Raw genomic sequence first — 22,488 nt, 5'->3', positions numbered from 1 at the left:
ACCAGTAATACATGGATTTCAAAAAAAATATCTGCAACTACGTTCCTTTCAATAAATAACTGATAAATAAATAAATATGGAAAAGGAGACACAGCACCCAAAAAGAATGGAATTGGAAAATATAAAAAGATTTGAAGCAAAACAAACTCCCAAAGGTAAACACAAGAGGAGAGAATAAACATCCCGTTCCTTTTTTCCCGGAGTAATAGTGGAAGGCGGAGACGCGGGCGGAGGCGCGGGCGGAGACGCGGGCGGGGCCGTGGACTCCCGCCAACACTCGCAAGAAAGGAAGTGCTTACGAAAGGGCCATCGGAAGGAGCAAGGGCAAAGGGATAAGGGTTGTTCAGGAAGGGACGCGGGAGACATACTGCCTCCTGCTTGTAATTACGTTATATATGTTTGAGGATGAAGTTTCTGTTTGTTGTCAGGGCTGCCTTGTTATACATGTTAATATTACTTCTGGTTTATATTGATACTAAACACGATATTCTTTTATTGCAGGTAGTTGACACTTTTTAGATTATAATCGGCCTAAAAGCATTAAAACAGTTTTTCGCTAGAAAAAAAATCATCACCTATGACTCATGTGAGATGACAAAAAAATGTGATATGGCCATGGATATCAACATTATATATATATATATATATATATATATATATATATATATATATATATATATATATATATATGTAAATATATATGTACGTATGTATGTATATACATATATATATATATATATATATATATATATATGTATGTGTGAGTGTGTGTGTATGTGTGTGTGTGTGTGTGTAATATATATTTATTTATTCTTATATGTATAATATATATATATATATATATATATATATATATATATATAGTAAGGTCCACACCTAGCTTTAGGCCAGATATCATCCGTAGAAGAGGAGCCCGGAATACTCCTGTAAGTGAAGCTTAGGGTCCAAGTACAAAGGGACAAAGGGGTCGTCCCGTTCACTCCTCGTGAGGTAGGAAAAATATACTGGAAGTCAAAAGAACAATGGCCAAACTTTCATGAACTCATCACCTGGCATTACTTGAAAGCAATTAGAATCCTTTTCAAACATATAACGTAACATAAAATGACAAATGGCAGTGGAGAGCAGCACGCTTGCAACGGCAGTAGTCGTAGTGGAAGTAGTAACACAAGCAGAAGCAGCAATCGAAGAAGAAGCTGTAGACGAAGAAGATGAAACAAAAGCAGTCGAGGACGAAAAAGAAGAAGCGGGAGATGAAGAAGGAGAAGAAACCGAAGTACACGCAGACGAAGAAGCAGAAACAGCAGAAGAAGTAGACCAAGAAGAAGCAGATGTAGGCAAAAGTACGAAAGAATAACGAGGTAAGTACAGTACAGCCCATATAAAAGCAGCAGAAATAGTAAAAGCAGAAAAAACAACTCTGAAACACTATGGTAGGTAAGCAATAGTTAAAAGCAGTGCTATAACAACGGAAATCGTAAAAGAGGAAGAGTGAATAAATGCAGAAATAAAAGTAACAATTCTAAACGATACCAGATAAGCAGTAGTAAAAACAGTACTAAAAGCAAAAGTAAAAGCAATAAAAGCAGCATCTATATTAAGATAAAATTACAACTCAATTATCAAACAACAAGTAAACAATAAAAACTGAAAAGCGGAACTGGTAAAATTAACACTGGGCAGCATTAAGACACTGAAAAGCGAGAACATTAGGAAACGGACATGGGGGTCGCTAAAGTAGACCGGCGCAGGGGAAAAGATCGTGCCATACAAAGTGCGAGACAAATGGAGTGTGTCGCCCTCTACTTTGGATCACAAACCATAGTCCATGATATATATATATATATATATATATATATATATATATATATTCTTCTCTCTCCTTCTCTCTATCATCATTTCATCCTTGCCTTGGCACCTGCGGGGACACCTGGCCCCCGGCGCCACTCCTTGCTTGCGACACACTTCCGCCCCCGCCCGCGCTGCTTCCGGCCGCCTGATCATCTCCGCGTGATGTGTAGCTTCCCTTCCCGGAATCACGTCTCTGAGGACGGAAAGCTATTGGCATGCAACTCAGAGGCACCTTGGTTATCCTGCGGCCTGATCTCTTTGCATGTGCAGATGTTTTGCTAATTTCAGGATCTCTCTTTATATATTTGTTTCTCTTTCTTTCTCTCTCTATCACTATGTGTTTCCATCTCTCTCTGTCGCTGTCTCTCTCTCTGTCTATCTATCTATCTATATAACTATCCACCTCTGTCTGCTTCTCTTTTTCCCTTTCTCTCTCTCTCTCTCTCTCTCTCTCTCTCTCTCTCTCTCTCTCTCTCTCTCTCTCTCTCTCTCTCTCTCTCTCTCTCTCTCTCTGCCTACCTATATATCTATCTATTTATCTATCTATCTATCTAACTACCTACCTACCTATCTGTCTGTTTCTTCTCTCTCTCTCTCTCTCTCTCTCTCTCTCTCTCTCTCTCTCTCTCTCTCTCTCTCTCTCTCTGCCTACCTATATATCTATCTATTTATCTATCTATCTATCTAACTACCTACCTACCTATCTGTCTGTTTCTTCTCTCTCTCTCTCTCTCTCTCTCTCTCTCTCTCTCTCTCTCTCTCTCTCTCTCTCTCTCTCTCTCTCCCTCCTTCTCTCTCTCTCTCTCTCTATCTATCTATATTTCTCTCTCTCTCTCTCTCTCTCTCTCTCTCTCTCTCTCTCTCTCTCTCTCTCTCTCTCTCTCTCTCTCTCTCTCTCACTCTCCCTCAATGTCGGTCTGTTTTTCTCTTCATGTCTGCTTTTCTCTCTCTCTCTCTCTCTCTCTCTCTCTCTCTCTCTCTCTCTCTCTCTCTCTCTCTCTTTATATATATATACATATATATTTGTATGTGCGTGCGTGTGCGTCTGTGCATATATATATATATATATATATATATATATATATATATATATATATTTAACCCAATGCCGTCGGGGAAAATGAACAAAAAATGGGGAAAATGCTGTGCCCATTTTCTATATTTTTTGTGAAATGTCTGCTCATAGATGGCTTTGCTAGTGCTTAGCCACAAAGGAGTCAATTAATAGACCTTGTGACCATACGTGATTTGAATTAGCGGGAAAAACGTGTTTTTTACTAGTGCTATGGATATCGATGGTGTTATTTTTATTATAAACATTATAATTATTATAATGTTTTTTAATATTAGTAACAGCAAAATAAGATAATGTAAAATATTTCGTAAATCAAAGAAAAGGGTGAACGGGCGAGACGGGCAGTACTCCTAACTGGCTCATTGGTGACAAAGTACAAGTATAGCCATCTATGTGTAAAAACAATCAAACAAGTACTAACAGTGGGCATAGCACGTGTCTACCCGTCGTACCCGTCGGCAAGGGGATATATATATGTATATATATACATATATATGTGTGTGTGTATATATATATATATATATGCACACACATACATACATGAGTATATGTATGTATGTATATATGTGTATATATATGTAAATATACATATAAATATATATATATATATATATATATTAATATTTATAGATATACACGCAAATGTATTCATAAATATATATACATATACATATACATATATATATGAATATATATATGTAGACATATCTACATATAAATACATATACATATACATATATATATAGATATATACTCTAATCGTCGTATTCTTAAAGAAAATGTGGTCACCACTTCGCCGCACTCCACGCTAAACCTTATGCTTAGTCATGCTATAGATCGCACAATTGTGGAATGTCAGAATTTCTGGGTCACATTTTGTGCCGTCAAAATTCTGGAATTCACAAATATGCTGTCCGCTCCTGTGAGATCACCATGCGCGTTGCACAGAGTTACTTCCAATAATGTACCATAAAAGTATATTTTTCTAGATATTAAATCATTATAAATGTCGTAATTTTAATTCAAATTTAAGATTTGCTTGTTTTTCCTCTTGCAAATGTATTCATGCAGTAATTTTTTTTATCAACATTGTTTCCCTCTGAAAATCGACATCAAATGTTGGCGATTGACGCCTGTATGTTGTATAGTTATAGGTCACGAAATTCAGATTAAGCATACTTAAAACGAACATGAAATTTAAAAATATCATTACATAAGTAGCTTTATTATTTTGCGATAATCCCGAATATAAAGTTTTATACATCTACAATATACTGTTTACTACATTCAATTTATATTGCCAATTTCTATTGTATTACAATTAAATATTCTACTTTCCGGGCGAAAGTCATCGTGCACCGTGGGATTAAGCAACTGCACCACGAAACTGAATAAATGGTATAACCACTGACAAGATGACTAGTGAAGCATGTTAACTATAGAAACTTAATTCAATCTTTAGAACCATTCTTCGTCATCTGTAAGACCTGCGGTCGACCGCACGGATCCTCTCAAGGCGACGGCAGAGAGCGAAATTCTGTCGCGATTCAGGATGACGAAGGAGGCTGCACATGATCATATGCAGAAGATTCTACCCCGCTTACCTCAAACTCTCAATGATCTGACTATATTTTTTTCCATATTTCAATTTGATTTAATAGGCAAAAACTTATAGACCACTATTATACACTAGTATTGCCAAATCAAGCCTATTTTATCCCAACCTAACCTGATTTAACCGAACTCTGCGTAAACGGTTCCCTATTTTAGAGTACGTTTGCGGTGACTGTCTATCTAGAAGAAAAGTTTCCTAATTAGGTGCTTAATCGATAGTTATCAATATACTTCAGTTTCGTGAATCCTGTTTTACCGAAAATTGACCATTATTTCACCCAACAGGTATTTCTGTACCCCTTACCTGCAAGCGCTCATCACCTTGAGATATATGGCCTTTGGTAATCACCAGCTGACAGTTCCAGACTGCTACAATGTTTCACAGTGTTATGTAAGCAGATGGAACAGTCGTGTGGCACGAGTCATTGCCAGGATGAGCCATAACATCATCAAGATGCCTGGAACAAATGAAACATTCAGTGATGGGGGATTTGACTGCATTGACTGCATTGACTGCACCACATAACCATCAAAAAGCCACCTGGGGACCGATCTGAAATCTTCTGAAACAGGAAAGGAGTATTTTCCTTAAATATACATGCAGTTTGTGGGCCACAACTACAGTTTTTGATAGTGTTGCTAGATGGCCAGGTAGCGCTCACGACAGCAATATTTTCGATAAGACCCGCTTGTGTGTAGAAATGGAGGATGGAATCCACCGAGGTCACTGCTAACACCACTAGCCAATCCTCAATCCCGTCAAGAGCAACGCTGCAACAGTTCCCACACTACCACCGGAAAACTGCATCGAACGGGCTTTCGGTGTCCTCAAGAGATTTGGTTGTTTGGGCAAGAAAATGCAAACAAGTCTGGAAAACACAAAGGTTACTCTCGTCGCTGCAGCCATTCTCTACAACCTCGCTGTCAGACAGAGGATGCCACTTCTCGATGATGTGCCATTTCAGCCAGAAGCAGAAGCCCCTGGCGACCCAAATCCTCTCCCTGATAACCATGCTGGTTCCCCTGTTCGTGCACAAGACAGTGTAGAATGTCGCCAGATTATTATGAATTACTTTTGATCCTTGTATTTTTTGTATTTGAAGGTAAAAAAAAAATAATTGAGTTTTATTTAAGATATCCCCGAAAACTAAATGGGTGTTTTTCAACGAATACTTTTATCACTGTCAAAATGAAGAAAATTTGGAAAAAATAATTAAGGGAGACTCAGCCGTTACTTGTATCTATTTATACATTGTATTACTGAAATACAATATTTTACAAGCCTTAATATATGTTACCAAGGTTGCTATGCATAAATATAAAACATGAAATACACTTAAACCAAACTTCATTTATTTTCGTTTTTCAGTTTTGTTTTGAGTAATTCATATTCTAAGTTAACAGTTTTCAATGGTTTAGGCTTTAAGTCATATTCAACTTTCTTGACTTTTAAGTCCATTTCTAAAATGTCGTTTTGTATTTGTTTATTATTTAAATCAATTTCGAACCGCTTCATTTCCATTATCTTAATTTTCAAATTTCATGTTCCTTTCGTCGTAATTCCATTGACTCATGACATGACGCTTCTTGAACACTGAACTTTGTTCCTCGTTTATTTTTTCCTCCTTAGCAGCGAAGATTGTTTAGAAGACGACGGCAGTGGTGTGGTGATAGGTTCTGATGAACAAAACACTGGCGGTGTTTGTGATTCTGGCGCTGAAAATGCTCTGATATGTGCCTAACCCTATGCTGTGCATTTTGTCCAAGAAGTTAAATAATTAGGTCTAATTTTTGACTCAAGGCTTACATGGGTGCCTCACATCAAACAGTTAAAGGTGAAAGCTACAAAAGCACTTAGTATTTTGTGGGTTCTTTCACGCCTATCTTGGGGTGCAGACCGCACTATGCTTCTGCAGCTTTACCGAGCATTTATTCATAGTAAACTTGACTATGGATGTGAGGCTTATTCATCTGCAATTGTTCTCTGGATGTTGAGCTCGGTTCATAATGAAGCTCTTATAATCTGTACAGGGGCTTTCAGGTCTTCACCTGTAGAGTCCCTGTATGCAAAATTATCAGGCCAAAGGCGTATATGTCTCCCCCATATACACTGATGTATTGGGGGTAGACTGTGACATAGAAGGTCTTATTAGTTTCCTTAGGGAGACTAGTATTTTCAATAAGTATTGGCACATATGACATTAAGCCTCCTCAATTCCTGGTGGTTTTGTAATTTTACCTAACAAAGCTAACGTAGATCATCACACGGGTATCATTTTAATTGCTCTCCTGGCCACACCCACCACGGGATACCTGCCAGTGGTCTGGTTTCATGTTAAGGAATGTACATGGGACCATAGGATGATAAAAATTAGTTACCGTTCCAGCTACCCGGACTCCCCTAGGCTCCGTGTCTAAGCAGGGGCGTTCATGGCAATCAGTGCATAAATTAAGTGTTAAGAAGCCGTTCCTTTATGACCAAGGAAAAGAGGGGATGATCCCCTGCCCCTTTCACAAAGCCTGAGCGAGCGAGAGAGAAAGACACGCATGCATGCACGCACATACACACACGGTTAGATCGATAGATGGATAGAAAGAAAGAGTTTGAAGGAAAGAGATAGAGAGAGAAGGAAAGAGAGAGAGAGAGAGAGAAGGCACGAGAGAGAGAGAGAAGCTGGATGTTGATGGCACAAAAATAAGTTATTTTCTTATTATTTGAGGCTGCACATCATTATCGCCTTAGTTAATCAGTGGCAGCAATACAATATTATTATCATTCTCGTTGTCTTTGTTATTGTTATTACTATTGTTGTCAAGATTATTAGTACTGCTGTTGTTATTATTGTCAGCTTGATTATTATCAACCCTTCCATTGATAATATGAAAATTACGATAAAAGTGACGAATTTTTTTATCACTATTATCGTTGGTATTATCATGATTTACATAAGAACCATTTTGGTCATTTTTATTATTTTTACTACCATTATAATTTTCATTGCTTTCATTATAAGCATCTTCATTGCTATAACGATTATTAATAATGAACAGCACCATCATCATCATGATTAATTATCAACATCAGCGTTTTTATTGTCACTATAATATTAACGTTACAGTCATTAGTATCATCATCGCTATTGCTGTTATCATTATCATGGTATCAGAATCATCATTATTACTTCTTCATAATAAATACCATTACTGCTGATCCTGCATTGATTCAGCAGATCCACCAAGATCACTGACACTCACTTTTTTTAATTATTAGAGATAGTTGGAGGAGATAGCTGGATGGAGGCTTACAGAAAACAAAATAAGCCATGCAATATTTATTAAGAGAAAGTTGAACAAAACGTTGGCTTAAACTGAGACCAAAGACTAAAAACTAAACAAAACTAGTGGGGATTAAAACCGAACTCTGCAGCAAATAAAACACTGCGAAAAGCTAAAAAGTTAACTATATTTAATACTAAAATTGATTATAGTTAATAAAACACAAGTGGAATATAAAATAATGAAGATCAAACATAACCAAACCGCAAATAAAACAGGTGAAAGACTTAAAAGTAAAACAGAACTTATCGTGAGCAAAAATAAGATAACATGTAATTAGTAAAACATGCAGGAACCTTAAAAGTGAAAGTGAACTTAAGTGAGCAAAAAACAAACTGAATATAAATAATTAAACAGGGGAGGAGACTGAAAACTGAAACAGATCGTAAACGGAATAAAATAACATGGAAGAGAACAAAAGACTACGACAAATGAAATAAAAGAACTGAAAAAAACTACGACGATCCAGCAAAAGAAAGTCAAAATAACAAAAGAGAAAGCAAAGAACATTTCAATAATCATCAGGAAATCCTTACATCCTTTGACCTTAGAATAAACGCTACTTAACTTTTATAGTTCTAATTCATAATATAAAACAATCTGTAAATTTTTTAAATGTTTTGGTTCGCAGGACCTTACATTATTCAAATAAACAATAATGAAATAAAAGCAGAAAAACACAAGAAATCATATAAACGGCAAAGCGAAACGGAAATAGAAAACGGGAGTTTATAAAATGTAAATCAAAAGGGCAAATAAGAACTATCCAAAAAAAAACAAAGAAAAGACTAGATTACGGTTGTTTAAAATGGCAGCCACTAAATTATTTCAAAACAAAAGAAAAAAGATCCTTAAAACAATATATCAAAGCTTGAAATCTAGGGGACGCTACCAAACGCACCACTTTAGATCACGTATTTATGACTGGTATAACGATTACACAGTAACGATTGTTGATATGGACATTACAAAAGTGGTCACTGATTACTACAACACCAGGGTCGGTCCAAAGAAAACCTTCACAACGCTCCTACCTGGGTTGGTGACCCTCCACTATTAAGGGAACAGAAGCGAATTCAGGAGCTTTTTGATATCTACAAGCAGGACAATACCCGTCACAACCTTACTCAAATTCTTAACGCTAACAAAAATCTACGGGACTTCAAAATTAATTTTAAAAATGAACACTTTGAGCAGTTCCTACAAAGCATTAACAATAACACCTCAGTGTCGCAGATCTGAAAAAAAAAAAAAATTAACGACTCTTTGCAAAAGGAAGTGAATCAGTTTGTAAGGAACATTTGGTAACCTCTCTCCCTTTGCAAGAAACAATTCGTAACCTCATTCCCTTTAGCAAGTAACAGTCGGTGACCTCTTTCCCTCTCAAGAAGCAATCGGTGACCTCACTTCCTTTTGGAAGGAACAATAGTTGACCTCACCCCCTTTCGTAAGTAACAATCGATGAGGTCACCGATTGTTACTAGCAAAAGGAGGTGAGGAAACAGATTGTTTGTTGCAAATAGAGTGAGATCAAAAAGGGAATAAGGGAGTGCAAGTAAAATTCGGTGACCTCAATCCCTTTTGCAAGAAACAATCGGTGACCTCAACCCCTTTTGTAAGGAACAATCGGTGACCTCAATCCCTTTTGCAAGGAACAATCGGTGACCTCAACCCCTTTTGCAAGGAACAATCGGTGACCTCAATCCCTTTTGCAAGAAACAATCGGTGACCTCAACCCCTTTTGTAAGGAACAATCGGTGACCTCAATCCCTTTTGTAAGGAACAATCGGTGACCTCAATCCCTTTTGTAAGGAACAATCGGTGACCTTAATCCATTTTGTAAGGAACAATCGGTGACCTCAATCCCTTTTGCAAGGAACAATCGGTGACCTCAATCCCTTTTGCAAGGAACAATCGGTGACCTCAATCCCTTTTGCAAGAAACAATCGGTGACCTCAATCCCTTTTGCAAGGAACAATCGGTGACCTCAACCCCTTTTGCAAGGAACAATCGGTGACCTCAATCCCTTTTGTAAGGAACAATCGGTGACCTCAACCCCTTTTGCAAGGAACAATCGGTGACCTCAACCCCTTTTGCAAGGAACAATCGGTGACCTCAATCCCTTTTGCAAGAAACAATCGGTGACCTCAACCCCTTTTGTAAGGAACAATCGGTGACCTCAACCCCTTTTGTAAGGAACAATCGGTGACCTCAATCCCTTTTGTAAGGAACAATCGGTGACCTTAATCCCTTTAGTAAGGAACAATCGGTGACCTCAATCCCTTTTGCAAGAAACAATCGGTGACCTCAACCCCTTTTGCAAGAAACAATCGGTGACCTCAATTCCTTTTGCAAGAAACAATCGGTGACCTTAATCCATTTTGTAAGGAACAATCGGTGACCTCAACCCCTTTTGTAAGGAACAATCGGTGACCTTAATCCCTTTTGTAAGGAACAATCGGTGACCTCAATCCCTTTTGCAAGGAACAATCGGTGACCTCAACCCCTTTTGCAAGGAACAATCGGTGACCTCAATCCCTTTTGCAAGAAACAATCGGTGACCTCAATCCCTTTTGTAAGGAACAATCGGTGACCTCAATCCCTTTTGCAAGAAACAATCGGTGACCTCAATCCCTTTTGCAAGAAACAATCGGTGACCTCAATCCCTTTTGTAAGGAACAATCGGTGACCTCAACCCCTTTTGTAAGGAACAATCGGTGACCTCAATCCCTTTTGCAAGGAACAATCGGTGACCTCAATTCCTTTTGTAAGGAACAATCGGTGACCTCAACCCCTTTTGCAAGGAACAATCGGTGACCTCAATCCCTTTTGTAAGGAACAATCGGTGACCTCAATCCCTTTTGCAAGAAACAATCGGTGACCTCAATCCCTTTTGCAAGAAACAATCGGTGACCTCAATCCCTTTTGCAAGGAACAATCGGTGACCTCAACCCCTTTTGCAAGGAACAATCGGTGAACTCAATCCCTTTTGCAAGGAACAATCGGTGACCTCAATCCCTTTTGCAAGAAACAATCGGTGACCTCAACCCCTTTTGCAAGGAACAATCGGTGAACTCAAACCCTTTTGTAAGGAACAATCGGTGACCACACTCCTTTGCAAGTAAAATCTGGGCCTGTATATATGTATATATACAATATGCAATATCACTTCGTCTCACACCAGGAGGCTTAAAACATTGCTGGATATTTCGCCACAGGCCTACGAATATTACCATATCTGGAAACTGACGCACTCGAGGTGGCAACACACGCCAGTCGGAGCCACGGCGTGGCGTCGTTATCCCCTGTATATTCCTTAAAGAGACTGGGAGAGATTACTTTACATTGCCAGGCGCTCTCTTGCATCTCCCTTCTTACTGCAACATGAACTTCGGTCGCCTTCCCTTCGCCGAAGCCGAGGGCACGAGCGTTTTATCCCGTGAGTGAGGAGGACGCTCGAAAACAGTGTTGCCCCGGACGGCTCCTACATAACATTATTTTGTTGTTTATTTATTTTTTTATTTTTTTCATTTGCATTTTCTGACACCACTCTCTTCTAGAATAAGCAACCACGAGATGGAATTGAATTACTTTAAGTTTTACATTTTAAGAGTATTTATTACTTCACAGAACGTTATCAAAGAAAGGTTAAACGAACGACATTGCCAACATCGCCTCCAGTTTGCCCAGCAGTATATCATAAACTTTTGTTCAATATGTTCATAGATTAATTTAGTTCAAAATTTGATAGATCTATATGTTTATACATGGCAGTGCCCCATACGCCATATTTGATGTTCTAATTATCAGCATCCATATATTCATTGTAGCCCTACGATTTGCGTTCAGATAATGTTCTGTAATGAAGAAAATGATGTAGCATGTTTTCTCTTTACTTTATGTGTTTAGTGACGGAAAGAAAAAGAACTAGTCACTTCATTAGTTCGGTTAGACGCTACTAGTTGGCGTGGTCACAGCCCAAGAGAAGTATTTACAAAGATTTTGCAAAGATATGATTTGATTTAGGTGCCATTTGTCGATTTTTCAAGGCGATTTCCGTTGGCCACAAGGGTCGCGTTTTCCGTAGACAAACCTGGAAATCATTTCCGATTAGTTATTTTTTATAATTATTTTTTTTCATATTCCTCATCTCTCCTCTCATTTTTGAATGCAAATGCATCTGCTTTGTTGCTTTCTCAATACTATATGCGTTTTTATTTCGTTTTCCTTAGCATTTCCATTACCCGTTCTTAACTATTCAACGACGCGACTGCTTGTTTCCTGTACCTGCCTCCCATTCGGCGGAATGCACCGACCGCCGCCTCAGTTCCCCCCAGGGCCTTGGAGGGGGTGGACCTTCGTACTTCTGTTGTCAGTGTGACGCGGGTAAGATTTTCTATTTAAATATTGCTTTATTACCGTTGTGTCGCTTTTATCATCATAGATCATCCCTGTGTTATTGATGATTTTTTTTGTTTGTAGGTAGGGGCAGTTTTGGCTACATGAGGACAACCAGGCCGGCCTCTTGCTGGCTCCGTGGCGGTCGCACCAGCTAAGCGGAGGCTTTTCTTGTGACTGCAGGGAGGGACTTTCTATTTCCAAGCAAGGCTTTGGCTGGGCAGCTCACCTGTACCCTCCACTCTGACGGTATGTGTGACAAATAATTTCTGTAACTTTGCTTTGTCACTTGACACGAACTGATTATTAAGGGGGGGGGGGGTACATGGGTCTGCCCCCCCCCCCCCCTCGTCTAGGGAATAAATAGATGGTAGATAAGGATAGGTTTAGAATTTTGGGTTCGTCTGATAAAACACTGTTTACTTACGTGTGACTAAAGTGTTTTGTTATAATTGTATTGTTTGAAACTTAACCACGGCGTTTCTGAAACTGGACTTTCTGCGCATCTCGTTTTGCGCTTGTTCACTCAGGATCCATTTTCGTCCGTCGGATAAAGGCTCGTGTTTTGTGAATTTTTAAGGTTTCATAAATCACTTAGTTCGATTTCTCCAGGTTCCTATTGCCCCCCCCCCCTTCAACCCCCGGCCCCCCACGCATCCCCCAAGATCGTTGTATAGAGGAAATATGTAAAACAAATAAATTCCTTTACTTATCGTCTCTCTCGGTAGCAAAAACCAAGCTTTCAAACCCAAACAATCAGAAGTCATTCTCTGATTGAAAATCGTCCTTTTTCTTATAATAAATATGAATTTCTTGACGCCTCCCAATCTGATCTGAATTTAAACATTTTAGAAAGCCCAATGGAAATCGAAATGGAAACTGAAACCTAATCTGAATGAATACCTATCCTCCAAAAACGTGAATCTTAAAATAGTATCCCCATAATTTATTCAAGTTTTCTTTCAATATTGAATAGGTTGTTGCGTTTTCCTCGTCGTCGTCTTCGTCTCCCTCCTCCTCCTCCTCCTCCTCCTCCTCCCCTCCCCTCCTCCCCACCTCCTTCCCTCCTCCTCCTCCCCCTCCCCTCCTCCTCCACTCCTCCCCCCCCCCCTCCTCCTCCTCCTCCTCCTCCTCCTCCTCCTCCTCCTCCTCCTCCTCCTCCTCCTCCTCCTCCTCCTCCTCCTCCTCCTCCCCCTCCTCCCCCTCCTCCTCCCCCTCCTCCTCCCCTCCTCCTCCTCCCCTCCTCCTCCCCCCTCCTCCTCCCCCCCTCCTCCTCCTCCCCTCCTCCTCCCCCCCTCCTCCTCCTCCTCCTCCCCCTCCTCCTCCTCCTCCTCCTCCTCCTCCTCCTCCTCCTCCTCCTCCTCCTCTTCCTCCCCCCCTCCTCCCCTCCTTCAAACGCCAAGACGCTCTGCTCCCTCAGTGAGCTTCCGACGGTGAATATAGCTGCCTAGATTTTCCTTTGTCTTCAAAAGTTTTCATGATTAGTATCTGGTGTTCTTTCACGCGCGTGTGTGTGTGTGTGTAGTTTATATGTATGTATATGTATATATAATTTATATGTATGTATATGTATATATATTATAAATATATGTATATGTATATATATTATAAATTTGTATATTATATCTATATACATATGCATATTCAACTATAAACGGATGTGCATCTATGTATTTATATATGTATATAAATGCATATTTGTTTATATATATGTATGTATATGCTATTCGATGTATATGTGTGTGTGTGTATATATACATGTTTATATATATGCATACATACGTTCATTCATATTCGTGCCATCACCGATGTGGCGTTTGACGAACTAATTGACTTGACCAATGATCCTTCCCCCTCCATGAGCTTCAAACAGCGAATGTGGCTGCTTAGGTTTATGTCATTTTTCCAGGTAAAATACCATTGTTTCCCCTTATAATGTTTATTCTGTTGTGACAAGAATATGGCTTACATATTGTGTTTGTTGCATTTGATGAAAATTAAGATTCTTCTTAATTTACATTGCACTCCATTGCTAGTATCAATCGGTGACCTCACTCACCTTTGTAAGTAACAGTCGGCGACCCAACTCCCTTTGCAAGAAACAGTGACCCAACTCCCTTTGCAAGAAACAGTCGGTGACCCTATTCCCTTTGCAAGAAACAATTGGTGACCCGATTCCCTTTGCAAGAAACAATCGATGACCCAATTCCCTTTGCAAGAAACAATCGATGACCCAACTCCCTTTGCAAGAAATAGTCGGCGACCCAACTCCCTATGCAAGAAAGTGACCCAACTCCCTTTGCAAGAAACAGTCGGTGACCCTATTCCCTTTGCAAGAAACAATTGGTGACCCGATTCCCTTTGCAAGAAACAATTGGTGACCCGATTCCCTTTGCAAGAAACTGTTGGTGACCCAACTCCCTTTGCAAGAAACAGTCGGTGACCCAACTCCCTTTGCAAGAAACAGTCGGTGACCCAACTCCCTTTGCAAGAAACAGTCGGTGACCCTATTCCCTTTGCAAGAAACAATTAGTGACCCGATTCCCTTTGCAAGAAACAGTCGGTGACCCAACTCCCTTTGCAAGAAACAGTCGGTGACCCAACTCCCTTTGCAAGAAACAGTGACCTAACTCCCTTTGCAAGAAACAGTGACCCAACTTCCTTTGCAAGAAACAGTGACCCAACTCCCTTTGCAAGAAACAGTGACCCAACTCCCTTTGCAAGAAACAGTCGGTGACCCTATTCCCTTTTCAAGAAACAGTCGGTGACCCAACTCCCTTTGCAAGAAACAGTGACCTAACTCCCTTTGCAAGAAACAGTGACCCAACTTCCTTTGCAAGAAACAGTGACCCAACTCCCTTTGCAAGAAACAGTGACCCAACTCCCTTTGCAAGAAACAGTGACCCAACTCCCTTTGCAAGAAACAGTGACCCAACTCCCTTTGCAAGAAACTGTCGGCGAACCAACTCCCTTTGCAAGAAACTGTCGGCGAACCAACTCCCTTAGCAAGAAACTGTCGGCGACCCAACTCCCTTTGCAAACAACAATCGGTGACTTCCCTCCCTTTGCAAACAATAATCGGTGACCCCTCCCTTTGCAAACAATAATCGGTGACTTCCCTCCCTTTTGCAAGAAACAAGCGGTGACTTCCCTCCCTTTTGCAAGAAACAATCAGTGACCATTCTTTCCCTTTTGCAAGAAAAAATGGTGATCCTCAGACGGTGGATGTGACTGCCCAGTTTCGTTGTTGTTTTTTTAGATGTTTTAATGGTTAGCATCTTGTTCTGATTTGATAATTAATTTACTAGCACCTTTAGGTCTCCACATATATTTTTATATGTCTATATGCAATATTACGTAAATCAAATTGCAAATGCTTTTTGCACTGATGACGCTTGGGTGTTGATTTCGCAATAACACTTTTATACCAAATTTACTATTAGAATACCATTGTTACCACTTTAATATTTTTGTATATATATATATTTTTTTTTTTTTCTCGTGATAAGCATTTGGGTTAGATTGCAGATTTTGTTTAGTTTAATGAGAATTAATTTACATAACATTCTATTATAACGCATATGCATATAGACATATATGTGCATACATATATATATATATCGTATATATATTTATATATATCCCTATATACATTATATATACATGTATGTTTATACATATACATATATACATATATACCTATATACCTATATACCTATATATATATGCCTATATACCTATATATAGATACCTATATGTATATATACACTATGTTATGCATAAATACATATATGTATATATGCGTATATGTATGCATATATATGTATAGATGTGCGTATATAAATGTGTATATATATATGCATATATATGCTTATGTATATATGTATATATATGCTTTTATATGTAAATATATATGCGTATATATACGTATATATTTATGTCAATATATGTATAGATATGCGTGTATATATGTATATATATGCATATGTGTGTATATATATATGAATATATATTTGGGTATATATGTATATTTATGCATATATATGTATATGTGTGTGTAAATTCATATATAAGCATGTATATGCATATAAATATATACAATATATATGTATGTGTATATACGTATATATTTAAGTATATATATATTGTGTATACATATATATATTAAATATGTGTGCATATGTATGTGTGTATATATGTGTGTGTATATATATATGTATAATTCACTAGCACCTTTAAATTGTCAAAATATATTTTGATTTGTCTGTATACCATGTTATGTAAATTAAATGTACTATTTTTCTCTGCCACATTTTTTTTTTTTTTTTTGGGGGGGGGGAGGGGGGGGATTGATCTCGTGTTAATGTGCGATTTCTGTCAATTTTCCTTTTTGAAATACCATTGTCACCACCTTAAGTTTCCCCATATAATATTTTCCTATTGTGATAAGAACATGGCTTACATACTGAATTAGTTGAATTTGATGAAAATTTGTATTTTTCTTAATTTACATTACACTCCATTGGGCACCGATTTCAAGTATCAGTCGGTGACTTCACTCCCTTTGCAAGAAACAATCGGTGATCCTCAGACGTATGTCACTGGGTCGGTTTTCCTTTGTTTTTAGATGTTTTTATGGGTAGCATTTTGTGTTCTGACATAGTTCATTCACTAGCACCTGATGCTTAAGATGTGTGTATATACAATATGACAATTAGATGGACCATTTTGTCCTACCACCTTTAGATTGTCAGCATGTATTTTAATTTGTCTACATGCAATGTTATGTAGATTAAATGTACTGTTTTGACCTGTCAGTTTTTTGCACTGATGACACATGGGATTTAATCTTACATTAATACTCCATTTATGTCAATTTTACTTTTAAAATACCATTGATACCAACTTATTGTTTTATAATGTTTCTTATTGGTTACATTACAGGAGATTTTGTTGAATTTGGTGGAAATTAAGATTCTTCCTAATTTACATTAGACACTATTGAATTTGTGTATATATGTGTATTTACATGTATAAATATATATATGTACATAAATGTATGTTTATATAAACGTACGCAAACGCACGCACACATACACATATATGTATGTGTGTACATATATACATACATGCATATGTGATATATATGTATACATGAGATATATATATATACACATGTATGTATGTGTTTTTGTCTATATACACGGTGTGTGTGCGCGCGCGCGCTACGTGCATTCATGCACACAGTGGGTGAGTCTATCATCGATATGATGTTGGGTTGAGGACCACTTACTAACTACTCCCCTGGGGAACGATCATTTGGTAGCCACCCCAGTATAAAAATCCAGTCAAGTACATGTGTTATATATATATATATTATATATTATATATATATGCGTTTGTGTGTATATATATGCCTATATATACATATATATGTATAAATATGTATAATTCACTAGCAACTTTAAGTTGTCAACATATGTTTTAATTTGTCTGTATACTATGTTATGTAAAGTAAATGTACTATTTTTATTTGCCACGTTCTTGGGTTTTGATCTCGTGTTAATGTTCGATTTCGGTCAATTTTCATTTTTAAAATACCATTGTCACCACTTTTAAGTTTCCCCGTATAATGTTTTCCTCTTGTGATGGGGAATATGGCTTACACACTAAATTTGTTGAATTTGATGAAAATTGTGATTCTTCTTAATTTACATTACACTCCATTGGGCATTGGTGATTTCACTCCCTTTGCAAGAAACGATCTGTGATCCTCAGACGGATGTGACTGGCTCGTTTTTCCTTTGTTTTTAGATGTTTTTATGGGTAGCATTTTGTGTTCTGACATGATAGATCAATCACTAGCACCTTTTGATGCTTAACATGTATGTCTATGTACAATATGAAAATTAGATGATCCATTTTGTCCTACCACCTTTTTGCACTGGTGACGCTTGGGTTTTGCTCTCCCATTAATACGCCTTTAATGTGAATTTTCCTTTAGAAATACCAATGTTACTACTATAATGTGTAATGTATAATGTCTTTCTCTTGTGATAAGCATCTGATTTACATTACGTGAGATTTTGTGACAAGTGAGGAAAATTAAGAATGTTCTGAATTTATCTCACACCATTGTTTTTTCTTGGATTTTAAATTAGTTTGTAAATCTAACTCATTCATGGTTTCCTTGAGTGATAGATAAATAGTTATACATTAAATATATATAAATTTATATATATATAAGCATGTATTGTGTATATATATCTGTGTGTGTATATATATATATGTACTATATATATACTGGATATGTAATATATATCATAGTGTATATATATGTACACATATACTATATATAGGCTATTATGTATATGTATACAATTTATATTTATGTACTATATTTATAATGTATATTTATATATATGTAATCCATATATGTAAATAAAAGTAATAATACGTAAATACACGATATTTATGTATAAACGTATTATATATATATATATGTTTAAGTATATATATATGTATACACGTATATATATATTATTAAATGTATATATATAAACAGACATAAATATTCATAATATTTATGTTTATATAATTGTATTACATATTTATAAATATACACCTCACTCCTTTTGAAAGAAAACATCGGTAAGCCCCAGGCGGTGGATGTGGCTGCCTAGTTTGCCTTGATTTATATGGTTTTTATGGTTAGCATTTTGTGTTTTGACATTCATTCGCTAACACCTTTAGATTGTCAGCATGTATTTTGATTTGTCTACATGCAATGTTATTTAGATTAAATGTACTGTTTTGAGCTTTCGGCACTGATGACGCTTGGGTTTTGAGCACACATTTATACTCCTTTTATGTCAATTTTACCATTGTTACCACTTTTTTTTTTTTTTTTTTTTGTACAGTACAGATTTTTAATTTTGATTCTTAATTTATTCAGACAATATTGGATTTTTTCTTGAATCTTAAATTATTTTGTAAATCTAACTTGTGGTATCCTAGATAGATGCACATTTTATGTATATAATATATATACATATATGTATTTACATATGTATGTATATGTGTATATATAAACAAACGCACGCAAACGCGCACAAACCCACGCACGCACGCACGCATACACATGTATGTGTGTGTACATGTATGCATATATGCATATGTGATATATATAAGTATACTTGAGGTGTATATATACACGTATGTATTTTTGGATATCTATACACGTGTGTGTGTGTGTGTACGTGCGTGTGCACAGTGGGTGAGTCTACCATCGATATGATGGGTTGAGGACCACTAACAATGATTACCAAACCAACTACTCCCCTGGGTAAGGATCATTAGTTAGCCGCTCCAGTATAAAATATCCAGTCAATTACATATATATGCGAGCTTTTATATATATCTTATATATGTTTGTGCGTTTGTGTGTATACATATGCTTATATATATGCATATTTATAAATATGTAGCACTGATGACGCTTAGGTTTTGAGCTTACATTAATACTCCATTTATGCCAATTTAACTCTTTAAAATACCATTGTTACCACCTTTAATTTTTATGTTTCTTATTGGTTACATTAGAGGAAATTTTGTTTAATTTGGTGAAAATTAAGATTCTTCTTAATTTACTTTAGACACTTGGTTTTTTTTCTTGAATTTTAAATTATTTTGTAAATTTAACTCATTCATGGTTTCCTTGAGTGATAGATAAATAGTTATACATTAAATATATATAAATTTATATATATATAAGCATGTATTGTGTATATATATCTGTGTGTGTATATATATATATGTACTATATATATACTGGATATGTAATATATATCATAGTGTATATATATGTACACATATATACTATATATAGGCTATTATGTATATGTATACAATTTATATTTATGTACTATATTTATAATGTATATTTATATATATGTAATCCATATATGTAAATAAAAGTAATAATACGTAAATACACGATATTTATGTATAAACGTATTATATATATATATGTTTAAGTATATATATACATGTATATATACACGTATATATATATTATTTAATGTATATATATAAACAGACATAAATATTCATAATATTTATGTTTATATAATTGTATTACATATTTATAAATATACACCTCACTCCTTTTGAAAGAAAACATCGGTAAGCCCCAGGCGGTGGATGTGGCTGCCTAGTTTGCCTTGATTTATATGGTTTTTATGGTTAGCATTTTGTGTTTTGACATTCATTCGCTAACACCTTTAGATTGTCAGCATGTATTTTGATTTGTCTACATGCAATGTTATTTAGATTAAATGTACTGTTTTGAGCTTTTGGCACTGATGACGCTTGGGTTTTGAGCACACATTTATACTCCTTTTATGTCAATTTTACCATTGTTACCACTTTTTTTTTTTTTTTTTTTTGTACAGTACAGATTTTTAATTTTGATTCTTAATTTACTTCAGACAATATTGGATTTTTTCTTGAATCTTAAATTATTTTGTAAATCTAACTTGTGGTTTCCTAGATAGATGCACATTTTATGTATATAATATATATACATATATGTATTTACATATGTATGTATATGTGTATATATAAACAAACGCACGCAAACGCGCACAAACCCACGCACGCACGCATACACATGTATGTGTGTGTACATGTATGCATATATGCATATGTGATATATGTAAGTATACTTGAGGTGTATATATACACGTGTATGTATTTTTGGATATCTATACACGTGTGTGTGTGTGTGTACGTGCGTGTGCACAGTGGGTGAGTCTATCATCGATATGATGGGTTGAGGACCACTAACAATGATTACCAAACCAACTACTCCCCTGGGTAAGGATCATTAGTTAGCCGCTCCAGTATAAAATATCCAGTCAATAACATATATATGCGAGCTTTTATATATATCTTATATATGTTTGTGCGTTTGTGTGTATACATATGCTTATATATATGCATATTTATAAATATGTAGCACTGATGACGCTTAGGTTTTGAGCTTACATTAATACTCCATTTATGCCAATTTAACTCTTTAAAATACCATTGTTACCACTTTAATTTTTATGTTTCTTATTGGTTACATTAGAGGAAATTTTGTTTAATTTGGTGAAAATTAAGATTCTTCTTAATTTACTTTAGACACTTGGTTTTTTTTCTTGAATTTTAAAATTATTATGTAAATTTACTTATATAAAATTAAAAAAAAAAAAAAAAAAATAAAAAAAAAAAAAAAAAAATAAAAAAAAAAAAAAAAAAAATAAAAAAAAAAAAAAAAAAAAATAAAAAAAAAAAAAAATAAAAAAAAAAAAAAAAATAAAAAAAAAAAAAATAAAAAAAAAAAAAAAAAAAAAAAAAAAATAAAAAAAAAAAAAAAAATAAAAAAAAAAAAAAAAAAAAAAATAAAAAAAAAAAAAAAAAAAAAAAAATAAAAAAAAAAAAAAAAAAAATAAAAAAAAAAAAAAAATAAAAAAAAAAAAAAAATAAAAAAAAAAAAAATAAAAAAAAAAAAAAATAAAAAAAAAAAAAAAAATAAAAAAAAAAAAAAAAAAAAAAAAAAAAAAAAAAAAAAATAAAAAAAAAAAAATAAAAAAAAAAAAATAAAAAAAAAAAAAAAAAAAAATAAAAAAAAAAAAAAAAATAAAAAAAAAAAAAAATAAAAAAAAAAAAAAAAAAATAAAAAAAAAAAAATAAAAAAAAAAAATTTAAAAAAAAATAACAAACACCGTTGGTATCCATGATGAATAGATACACATTTTGTGTATATAATATATATACATATGTATATGTATATATGTAATTATATGTATATGTATAAATATGTATATGTGTAAATACTTATATAAACAAACGCGCACACACACACGATCGCACGCACGCATACACATATATGTATGTGTGTGTACATATATACATACATGCATATGTGATATATATATGTATACATGAGATATATATATATACATGTATGTATGTATCTGTTTTTGTTTATATACACGTGTGTGCGTGCGCTGCGCGCATTCATACACACAGTGGGTGAGTCTATTATCGATATGATGGTGGGTTGAGGACCACTAACAATGATTACCTAACCAACTGCTCCCCTGGGGAAGGATCATTAGTTAGTCGCCCCAGTATATAAAAACAACAAAAGTCAAGTACATATAAGA

This window comes from Penaeus chinensis, chromosome 2 (genome assembly GCF_019202785.1).
Source record: "Penaeus chinensis breed Huanghai No. 1 chromosome 2, ASM1920278v2, whole genome shotgun sequence".
In the NCBI taxonomy this organism is placed as follows: domain Eukaryota; kingdom Metazoa; phylum Arthropoda; class Malacostraca; order Decapoda; family Penaeidae; genus Penaeus; species Penaeus chinensis.
This window is presented reverse-complemented; position numbering follows the sequence as displayed.